This window comes from Podarcis bocagei, assembly GCF_964188305.1.
Source record: "Podarcis bocagei genome assembly, chromosome: 3".
In the NCBI taxonomy this organism is placed as follows: Eukaryota; Metazoa; Chordata; class Lepidosauria; order Squamata; family Lacertidae; genus Podarcis; species Podarcis bocagei.
Genome location: NC_138127.1, coordinates 31,454,039 through 31,466,233, shown reverse-complemented (window position 1 = coordinate 31,466,233; position 12,195 = coordinate 31,454,039).

The window sequence follows — 12,195 nt, the reverse complement described above, 5'->3', positions numbered from 1 at the left end:
GGGTGAGTGGCTTCCACAGAGCATCGCTTACTCTACAGGCTGTTTTATTTTCGCGCAGAAGTTTAGACTTGGAAAGCCTCGGAAGCAGCTGCGCCGTTGCCGGGCAACCAGTGCGCCCCGGCCGCCATTTCATCCGCCCACGTGCCCTTCCGGGCGGCCGCCATTTTACTATAGGCATTCCACGTGGGAAGTAACTTTACAAACCCTCCCTTTTAAGCTTAACCGGCGAGAAAACCAGGGGAATAATTAACGTTCATAAGGGGTACGTGGGGAATGCCTGCAGGTTTTCCTCTTGAGGCTGCAGAATTTTTCAGTGTTAAAGGGCTAGAGTTAAGTGTTTTCGCAAGTGTTCATTGTCGCTAGGCAACGGGAACGCATTACGGCCGCCATTTTGATTGCCCATGTGGCCTTGCGGCAGCAGCCATTTTAGGAGAGGCAAAACCACGTGGGAGCTATCTCCTTTTCAAGTGCCCCTCACTTTCTCGTTGGTTATAAATTCAAAAGCAATATAAACAAAGGAAATAAACATAAGCAATATAAACAAAGGATGATGGCGCAATTAAAAGAGCCTAGCTTAAATAAGAGCGCACAAGGGGCTGCAGGGAGCCCTTCCTCTTGGTGCATAAGCTTGTATAGAGCTGGCTACAGCGTCTCTGGCTAGGCTGATCTTTGAATTGATATCCTATAATTAATTTGACTGCTTTTGTTTATACTTACACTCTTGAGAATTTCATTAGTCAATTCATAGTTATAAGGAAAAAGAGATCCGGGTTTTATATCATTTGATTTATTAAAGGGCTTCTTCGCCTGCAAAATAATCTTTGCATACAGGTTTATAGGGAATCTAAAGTAAATAGCTCATGCCTCTTCTACGTTCATCTCTTTCTGGTATTTCATCTTAAAGACCAACTAAGTTAGTTCTTGGTATGAGCTTTCGTGTGCATGCACACTTCTTCAGATGTGTATCTGAAGAAGTGTGCATGCACACGAAAGCTCATACCAAGAACTAACTTAGTTGGTCTTTAAGGTGCTACTGGAAGGATTTTTTTTATTTTGACTATGGCAGACCAACACGGCTACCTATCTGTAACTGGTATTTCATCTGTTAGTTTATAAGTATATATTTAATCTGGCAATTTAATTCATTTGGTTGATTTTGATAATAGTGCTTAAGGGCTCTTAGGAGCTTTGCTTTGCTTATAGGTTTGTTGCATAAGTCAATTTATCATTTTTCACTGCTGTATTGCTGGGTTACAATTTATAATTCTACCTCTAGCTTGCTGCATAGCTGCTTACATTATCAAAGGTTCTCTTCTGTTTAGTATAGACTCAGTATTCCTCTAAATACATTGCTTTGAGGTGTGGGCTGGTATTTTGGACTGCTATCCAGTGCAGATAATACTGAGCTGCGGTGATATTGTTTGCAGCTAAATACAATTTGTTGGAGATTAGTTAGGCATCTTTGGGTCCTTTAAATTTACCAGTGCAGACAATACTGAACTACCGTGATATTGCTCGCAGCTCACGCATATAATCCAAGCTAGTTGGCGTTGATTTTACAGAACCAGGCTAATTAAGGGTATCAAACTATGTCTGCTCAAGAGAACCAGCAATATGCCGCTATATCTGGGGTGGCACAAGGGAACCAGGAGGGGTCCCAGGCCTTCGTAGTGCCTAGTAACCCACAGGCTTTGGCACAGTTGTTCAGGAAAGCTGAGATCTATGGGTACATGTGCACATACCCCTATTGTGATGCACCAAGCTTGCACAAAAGAGCAGTCCAAAATAAAAATACCGTAATTTTCGCTCCATAACACGCACTTTTTTGCTCCTAGAAAGTAAGGGAAAATGCCTGTGCGTGTTACGGAGCGAATGCACTCGACCGGAGCCATGGCTGCCGTCAATCAAGCAAAGCAGGAGCCGCTTGCAGGGCTTTGCACGGCTCTAGCTTTGCTTGCTTTACAGCCAGGAGGAGGGGGAGGAGCTGAGGAGGAGGGAGGGAAGGAGAGCCATGCCAGCAAAGCGGGCAGCAGCCGCTTACACACGAGGCGGGACAGACGGGAGCCATAGCGAGCCGGAAAAAAGCGCCGCGTAGCCAGCAACAGCTGCTGCAGCCTCAGCTAGCAAAGGTCCGTGCGCTCTCTAAACAGAGCAATGAGGCTGCAGAGGGACGGCAGGGCACAGGAGGGCTCTGAGCCACAAGCCCAGTGAAAATCAGTAAAAAAGTTTTTTAAAAGGCTGCTGGGGACAGGAGGGCACGGGATGAGGGAGAGGGGGAAATTACAATTCTCCCAGCGTCTCAGCTGATCCGCTGAGCAGGACTTGGGTTGCAGGGGATTTGCCATTAGCTGCGTAAAGCAGCAAAGAGGGAGAGAAGGAGGAAAGCGGGAGAGGAAAGGAGCTGCTTACACTGCTGTAAGTGGCTGCTGTCCGGTTGGCTCCTTTAAAGCAACAGTGCTCTTTCCCTCCCCCCTCCCTGCTCAGCTCTCCGAAAAGCTCCTTCTCCACCCACCCCACGCGTGTTCCTTGTCCCCTTAGATCCCTCTCCTGCATTATTAGCCACATCCTTCTCCACCCACCCCACGCGTGTTCCTTGTCCCCTCTCCTGCATTATTAGCCACATCCTTCTCCACCCACCCCATGCGTGTTCCTTGTCCCCTTAGACCCCTCTCCTGCATCATTAGCCACATCCTTCTCCACCCACCCCACGCGTGTTCCTTGTCCCCTTAGACCCCTCTCCTGCATTATTAGCCACATCCTTCTCCACCCACCCCACGCGTGTTCCTTGTCCCCTTAGACCCCTCTCCTGCATCATTAGCCACATCCTTCTCCACCCACCCCACACGTGTTCCTTGTCCCCTTAGACCCCTCTCCTGCATTATTAGCCACATCCTTCTCCACCCACCCCACGCGTGTTCCTTCTCCCTTTAATACTTTTCCTTCCCTCCCCACTTAAAATGTGGTTACAAAGCACGGATCCACATGGATCCTCAGGATTTTTGCACTGGGTCACCCCAAGTTCACCATCAGATCATATAGCATATGCATGGCTACAGCCTGCACCAAACACACACACACACACACACACACACACACACACACACACACACACTGTTTCATGGGGCTGCAATGGTGCAAAAACATGGTTACAAAGCATGGATCCACATGGATCCTCAGGATTTTTGCATTGGGCTACCCCAAACTCACCGTCAGATCACGTCTGTGGCCACAGCATGAACCACAAAAATCATACATCCACTGTTTCGTTTAGAATATTTTTTTCTTGTTTTCCTCCTCTAAAAACTACGTGCGTGTTATGGTCAGGTGCGTGTTATAGAGCGAAAAATACGGTAAGTGATGCCTCACTCCAAGCTAGGTAAGGAACTGGCTGCCTGTTGCTTCCTTTCAGGATGGAGGCCTGGCCAGGACAGCTTTCCTGTTATAGCTTGTGGGGTTGATGAGGCATGTGACCCTCACCTGTTCTGAGTCTACTCTAGCTGAGGAATTACACAACTCCTTTTCTGAGCTAACGAGGCCCACCTGGGCTGCAGGTCCTTGCCTGCCTTCACTCAGAACTGAGAGCTGTAAGTTTTGGTATCCCGAGGTCAGAAGTAGTACATCCCATATTGCCAGTTGAGGCAAAACAGGAAGTCCCACCCTGCTCTGCCACACCACAACACCATCACCACCAGTGGGACACTCTTCACTACTGCCACACCTGCTAGTGGCAGTGCAGCTGTACCACAAGCTGTATCACCTCTGCTGCTAGTGGAGAAGTAGTGCTGGCATTGGTCCCCGAAAGAGCTTGCAAGATATCTCCCAAATCTCAAGAGATCTTTTGCTCTCCTTGACATCTTGCAAGTCTTTGCGGAGATCTCGCAAGATCTTGCAGGAAACACTCACATTTAATTTTTTTTTAAAATACAAGTTTCTTAATCTACCAGATTTACACAAAACAGCAGCTGTGTTTATGTGTGTTGCCTCAAGCCAGGAAAGCTGAGATCTATGGGTATTTGTCTACATGTGCACATGCACCTTTTGTGATCTACCATGGTTGGACAAAAGAGCAGTCCCAAAATAAAAATAAGCAATACCTCATTCTAAACTAGGTAAGGATTTTGAGTTGTTTATATGTATGGCTGCCTATTGCTTCATTTCCTCCCTATTTCGTCCCCAGGACACAGGCCTGGCCAGAAATGCAGACCATCTTGCAAGACTTTGATGAGACTTCGCAAGATCTTGCAGGAAATCAGCACCTATCCTGGCACCACTTCTCTGGCAGAGGTGGGGGCGTGGCAGGAGGCGCCCACAAGGGTGCTGCCTTGGGGGCTTCTGCTGCCTGAGGCAGCTACTTCATGCAACTTCATGGGTGGGGTGGCCTTGCCTGAGGTCATTATGGGCATACACACTGGTATCTGTTTGCCTGTAAGCACATACCTTTATTTTATTTTTAATATGAGTTTCTTAATCTACTAGATTTGCACAAAACAGCAGCAGTGTCTCTCTGTGTGTTTGTGTGTGTGTCCCCACGCCAGGAAAGCTGAGATCTATGGGTATTTGTCTACATGTGCACATACACCTTTTGTGATCTACCATGGTTGCACAAAAAAGCAGTCCCAAAATAAAAATAAGCAATGCCTCACTCCAAACTAGTTAAGTATTTGGAAGGCTGTTTGTGGCTTCATGCCCCTCCCTTTCCTCTCCATCTCTTGTACCCATGGGAATAGCGAAGTGGTGGCTGGGTGGTTGTATCTGAGGATGTGCTTCCCCCCAGCAGTAGCTTTTTGTCCTCAATATTCTATTTATTGGGCATTTTACTTGTGATTTCAACTTTGAATTTCTGAAAAAAAGCTTTCCCCCCAAAGAATTCTGAGAACTATAGTTCGCTATGGGCACCGGGAATTTTAGCTCTGTGAGGGGTTAACTACAGTCCCTGGGATTCTTTGAGGAAAGTCATGGTCTTTAAGTGCCCTGCTTTAACAGTTTAAATAAAGATTTTAAATATTATTATTGTGCTTTTTTAATGGGCTTATTTTATTGTACATTTTTATTGGTGGGGTTTGATTTAATGTTTTGATGAAATTGTTTTAATGTGCATTTTAATCATAGGTGTTTATACTATTTGTAACTGGTTTTATACTGCAAGCCACTTAGAAGCCACCTTGAAAAGCCAATTAAGCAGTATATAAAATAATAAGTAATAATGCACTTCCACAAGGGGAAATGTAGATGAAAAATGAGAGAGACGTCTGCTTCTTCCATGATCAGTACTCTCCCCTGCATCACCCACAGAGCAAGCAGAGAGGGCTTGATATTATTTCTCTCTAGGCAGCACTATGAGCTCAGTCTTCTCTTCAGTAGTTCCCAGGGAAGATGAGAAGAGAGAGGAGCAGCTACAGCTTTTTCTTGGAGAATTACAAGGACACACTGGGAAGAATGGGTGTGTCTTAGCTTGGAGGGTCCTCCCAGTTTCCTGCTGCTTCTGATGGGAAGAAAGGATAGGTTGCCCATTAGTAACCAGTCATTACTAATTAATCACCTCTACTTATCAAGAAACAGTGGCTGTTCGGCTACTTTTCTTTCAAAGGAGAAGCTGCACCGACTTTGTGCAAATGCACCTATGCATATCTGCTAAAGATTGACTGATTGCAAAATGCAGCCTGATCTGTGCCAGATCCCTGCACTGTTCCTGTAAAGGATTATTCAGTAGCAGATGGTGCAGTGGGATATGGTGGGGTAGCAGTGCTCACCTGACTTCTTGACAGCAGAGTTTCTGCTAGTGCATTTACACCACACACCTCCCTGCCACCTTGCTCCCCCCCCCAATATATAGCAGTGACTCAATAGTTGGGTGGTCAGGGAAGAACCACATTGCCACTACCACCACCACATTGTCCACAACTAGGGTAGTGAGCCTTTGTCTATTATCTCTGAGAATACTTAGAGCAGTGTTTCCCAACCGGTGTTCCGCGGCACACTAGTGTGCCACGAGACGTTGCCTGGTGTACCATGGGAGGGAGGCGGGCGAGGAGAGGCCGCCCAGCGCGGGGCTCTCGCCGTCTGCCTGCCTGGCTGCCTGCGTGGCGCTGACGTCACGGGGCTGTAACGTGCCCCACATAGGCACACGCGGGGAGGCGAGCGAGCTCCCTCCCACATCCCATCGCCGGCTCAGCACCAGGCGGTAGAGCTCGGCGAAGTCGCCGCGCTGGAAGGCCAGCAGCGCGGGCGCCTTGGCCAGGCTCTCGCCCGCCTGCGCCTCCAGGCACGGCGCCTCGGCGTCGGGCGGCAGCGAGCCCAGGAAGCGGCCCAGCCGGCTGGGGTCGCCTGCCTGCAGCAGCGCCTCACACACGCACGAAACCTGCTCCACCGAGAAGCGCAGCGAGCGCGGAGGATCGGGCGCGGCGGAGGCCAGCCCCGCGCTTGGAGAGGACGCAGCAGCCGTCACCAAACTCGATCCTCCTGCTCCGCCGCCGTCCTCTGGCTCTCGGCCGGGAGGAGCCTGCAGCGACGGGGCGGGCGCCGAAGTTGGCAGAAGTTGGCGCGCCTCCTCGGCAGCGCCTTCGTCCTCCTCCTCCTGCCTCTGCTCTCCTCCGGCGGTGGGGGCGCGCTGCCCTCCCCGGCCGGGGGGCTCTACGGGGCCCACGGGGAAGAAGGCCATGTTCGCGGCGCGCGGGATCGCGGCCCCCCTCGCCCGCCTCCGGCCCGCTCCCCTCCCCCTGCGCGCTGCCCTAGCCGTGCGGGTCTCCTCCCCCTGCGCCGCCGTCCCCTTTCCACATCCTAGGAGCCGCGGTCCGCCTACTGCCCCCGGGCCGCGGCGCGGCTCCCAGCCCGGGCTGGCCTCCGCCTCCTGGGACGTGCGCCCTCCCCCGCGGCCCCCCAAACTTCGGAGCAACTCTCCAGACGCTTCTCCCCCACCTCGGTCTCCCTCCTTTCCACTTCTCTTCCCCCCTTCCTTCCCTCTTTCTTTCTCTTTCTCTCCCACCCGCCTTTCCTTCTATTAACTTTCCTTTCCCCTCCCTTCGTCCTTCCTACTTTTACTCCTGCGCTCCTCCCCCCTTTGCGCAGCCACAAATCAATCTCTCTCTCTTTTTCCCCCTCTCTCTCTTCTTTGCTCAGACGCAAAAAAGCGCCGCTTTTTGGAAATCCGGACTGCTGTCCCCGCTGAAACGATACTTTAAAAAAGGAAGAACCCACTGGCTCTTATTTCTGTTTAAAGCAGTAGATCCCGAACTCTTTTGGCCCACTGCCCCCTTGGTTCCACATCCCCCAGTGTCCCCTATGCTTACTCTATAGAAAGCATTACAGGGGTTAACGCGGCTCGCTAAGGAAGATATTAATAGAATTCTGCATTTGGGGGGAGACCCTAACAGTCATCTACCATTACCTTCTATGCTGTTACTATTTTTTTATTTTTTTTTACATAAGTAAAAAGTGACCTTTCCCCATCTGGCATGGTGGTGTGCCTCGAGATTTTTTTCATGAAACAAGTGTGCCTTTGCCCAAAAAAGGTTGGGAAACACTGACTTAGAGAACAGGTGAAGTCCCTACAGACTGGAGGTGGGCAGATGATGTCCCCATCTTCAAAATGTAGGGAAAGGAAGACCCAGGTAACTACCGACCAGTGATCTTGATATCAATACCAGGGAAGGTCCTCGTATAGATAATTCAACAGTTGGTCTGTGAGCATTTAGAAAAGGATGCTGTGATTACTAAGACCCAGTATGGGTTTCTCAAAAATAAGTCATGCCAGACCAATCTGGTTTCTTTTCTTTTTTTGGTGGAATTACAAACTCAGGAACATAAATAAAGTTAGGGATTATTTATTTCTGCTGTAACTTACATGAGGAATTGGCAAATGAAATGCATGGTACTGGCAAGAAAGAGATCCTGCGCACAAAAAATAAAAGAAATGACAAAACTTACCTAAATGCAATTAGTGTATATGTGAATTTTAATGACATATCAATTTACTTTTATGGTATTTCAATACTGCATAATCATCATTTTCTAATTGATTGAGTATTAACATCAAAGAAAATTAACTGAATGCTGTTTCATCACATTTCCAGAAGCCATCAAACATTTTCAATTACTGTTTCAAGCAATATGCATAAACAATCTTTTGCAAGAAATAACGCACGCTATTTATTTATATACACTTATTGGGTAAGACAACATTAGAATGCAGATGACAGGAGCAGCCCTGCAGGTATACAAAGCCTCCCTCTGCCAATATATGAAAATCCAAGGGGCATGTTAAGCCATCTCCTGTTTAACTTAGCCCCACTTCTGTTGGCCCCAAAGTCTCCACCCACTAACCCACATTGACACTGTGAGTTAAACAGACAGTTCTTAACTGTACTTCTATGTTGCCCGAGTTCTCTAGGCTGCTTATAATAAAGGTTAAAATTGTAGAAGAAGAAGAGAACGATACACCACTCTATTTGCAAAGTACACAGGCAGAGTAAAACACAAACATTTCTGAAAGGTCATGAAGCTGTAAAATTCAATTTATGTAAATGTTGCTCTGATCAGCCTCTGGTGGCCTCTAAACATAGCATCAAGTGAGTGCCACAGAATGGCATTCATCTGAAGGATACCATAGGCAGTCTCTGGCAGACTGTCTGTGCTCCTGCCAAATGGTCCCCCATCACCAAGACATCCTGCTTTCACAGCCACCCTCAGCTGTCAAACCTATGACCTACCCTCCAGTAAGGAGACACTTACCAGGCTCTGGATTTGAAGCTCCACTGTTTGATAGCCCAGCAAAGACTCCCCAGGTAACAATATTATTTTTAACTGCCTTTTTATAGTGATTTTAATTGTATTATTATTAATTGGGGTATAGTGCAAATTAATAAAATAAATACTAAATAATATCTCCTCAGGCTATGAGGTTTGTTATTCTCATATCTGATAATATTCAAATATACTTATATCCCACCAGAGTTCAGAAAATGTTTTTTTCTCCATATACTGGTAATGAAACACTGCCCTTATCTAAGCCCTTGCAGTGTGTACAAAACTGTTAACATGAGGAAGGCTGTTAATGAGATACTGCACCATATTAAGATATGCAGCCATATGAGAGCACAGATCCATCTAGCACAGTATTGTCTACTGTCAGTAGCGCTCTAGAGCAGCCTTTGCTATTTTTGTTCCATTCCAGACATTTTACACTACAACTCCCATCATGCCCTCCACGGACCTGCTACTTGAGGCCCTTTTTAAAAGAGGAATTCATGCAAATGTTCTTTATGGAAGAATGTTATTATAGTGATAATTAGTTACCCAGCATAGAACTGATTTGGAAACTGCAGAGCCAGGTGCTAAAATCTAGAGCTGGGAATCAGGGAAGAGAAAGAGGCCTCTTCTGAGCTGCACTCAGTCCAGTCCTGTGTGTAGTATTTAGCTTCTAATAGGCAATCTATAGTTTACTTTGCTTAGGCTGCAGTCATATGTGCATTTGCATGGGACTAGGGCTCAATTGAACTATGAGGAGACACATAATTTACCACAGTCAGCTCATTTAGATCTTGCCTTTCCCATACATGTATCCTGAATACTAACAATTCTATAAAATCAAAATGTAATATAATTTACAGCTGAACCAAGTAATCCAAATACTTTAAGAAATCTATTATATAGAAATGTAAAACAGAAACTGACATAGACCAGTCCTAAAATTATTATTTTTTAAATTGCTGGAGGTCTTCTTAAAAAGGAAGCCCTTGCAAATCTTCCAAACTTCCTGCAGGTTAGCACTTAGGTAGAACTCTCTAGCTGAGGCATGTATAAATTGTGACCAACCAAGCCTAGCAAATACCAACAACCATCAGACTTCACATAATGTGAACTAATTGGTTGTCACACTGGTACATAAAATGTAAGATGCAACCTGCTGCATCAAATGAAAGGTCAATTTAGACCAACATCTTGTCCCCCAAACTGGCCAGCCAGGAGTCTCTGGAAAGCCTGAAAGAGGAAAGCCTTCTTCCTTGATGCTCCCACTGTTACTGCCTCTGAATCTCGAGATTCCACATTTACCATAACTAATACTCACTTATAGACCTATCCTCCACAAATATATCCAACTTCTCCTTTAATGTCTTCTGAACCAGCAGCCAACACCACATCTTGCTGTACTAACTTCCATAAATGAATTAGGCATTGTGTGAGAGTTGCATTTGTGCCTGAGGGAGGAGAGGAGAGAAACTCCAGGTGGTCCAAAATCTACAAAATAGTATTTATTGTGAGCTCAGTGTATTTCAGAAAAATTGCTTACTCGATAGCATTTTTAGCACCAATTCTGACATGCCAGATACTGACACTACAGCACTAGATGATGGCAGAAATGTGCCAATCCTGAGGTAAAAATTGGGATGGGGTTCACGGGCCAAACAGAACTGTACACAGAATTCCAAAAAAAAGCTGCACCGTAAATTAATATAAAAACAATGTGTCGAATTTGTGGTAGGGTTTGGCTAATTTTTGAGGGAGATATGTCAGAGCAAACATACAGTCTTATTTCTTTTTTCACCACCTTATCTATAAATCCATTTTGAGAAGGTCCTGATTTCCTTCGAACAAAAACAAAAGCAAGTGTTTCAATTGCTACAGTATTAGAAAACAAACAAGACAGTACCAGGCACTTGTTTTTTGTTTTTGTTAATTTAAGACCTAAGGGTTAATTAGCACAGTGTTTCACAGCTTCAGCATTGTATAAATCAACAAAGTGCTGAAAGAAGTGAGAATACAGGCTACAGTTTTATATTGGAGTCCATTAGCCTAAAGAATAATGTCAGGACTTTCTTTACTCAAGTCAATGAACTGGAAAATCATTATCAAGCCCCATTATGGTATATCTTTTCTGCTGCAGGGTACTGAGAGTTTTCATGGGGCCATGACTTCATTATACTATTTGATGTTACTTATGTCGTTCTGAAATGCCTATCCTGCATAAATGTGGATTTGAAGTGTTGCTTTTTCTCTCTCCCTTAGGCAGATTATCATCTTGAGTATATTACAGTAATTCATGAAAGATTGAAGGAAATGGAAGGGCTAGAACAAACGTGTGCAAAAGATCTTCAAGATCCTACACACGTGTGATTTTTCCCACCACCACTTCCAAATGAGGAGAAAAACTACTATTGCCTATTATAGCCTTGCTTCCAAGTATGGTAACAATATGACTGTACCAGCTCAATTTTGGGGCATGGCGTGTAGAAATTTGTCACCAAAAGCATTATGGGGAACTAGTGTAGTTTGGACTTAACTGCATGTCATCTTTGTTGTTTTAGAGGGGTGTGTGTGTGTTTTTTTTTTTTTTTACCTCCATCTTCATTCAGCCAGTGTGGTATAGTGGTTAAGAGTGGTAGACTCATAATCTGGTGAACTGGGTTCGCGTCTCCGCTCCTTCACATGCAGCTGCTGGGTGACCTTGGGCCAGTCACACTTCTCTGAAGTCTCTCAGCCTCACTCACCTTACAGAGTGTTTGTTGTGGGGGAGGAAGGGAAAGGAGATTGTTAGCTGTTTTGAGACTCCTTAGGGTAGTGATAAAGCGGGCTATCAAATCCAATCTCCTCCTCTTCCTCTTCCTCTTCCTCCTCCTCTTCTTCTTCAGTGAAGTTCTCAGTATGGTTTACATGAAACCAGTTCTTCAATGAAACAGCAGCACTAAAAAACAATGAAGTCATAATAATACAGTAAGCAGCATTACAACCAAGATCTTTTTTATTTTTTTAATTGTGTGTCATTTGAAAAGTGCTTCGAAATGGACTAACTGGTGTATGGGAAATATACATTCATTAGTACAGAGAGAAGAAGGCCGATGAAGGGCAAACTGAAATAAAATGAAAGTATATGTAACAATGACTGCTGATGCAATAATAAAACCCACACCTCTATTTTGGAATAGCATTGCACTAAGAACGAATATCTGCCCATTCATGAGGAAATCAGTCTACGAATCAATCTACAATCACACATTTTTCTTTATTTACAGGGTGGATCTGTATAAATGCACTGCTGCTAGAGATTCAGATCAAACTTTATGAAATGGTGAATCATGCAGTGGGAGATGTTCACCTAAGTTCTTAACCCTCCCATGTACAAAACATACAAGAGAATCTGGAACAACTTTGTCACCTGAAAATCAGGCTGTGAAGTTACAGGCGCTGGTTTGAGTCCACCTC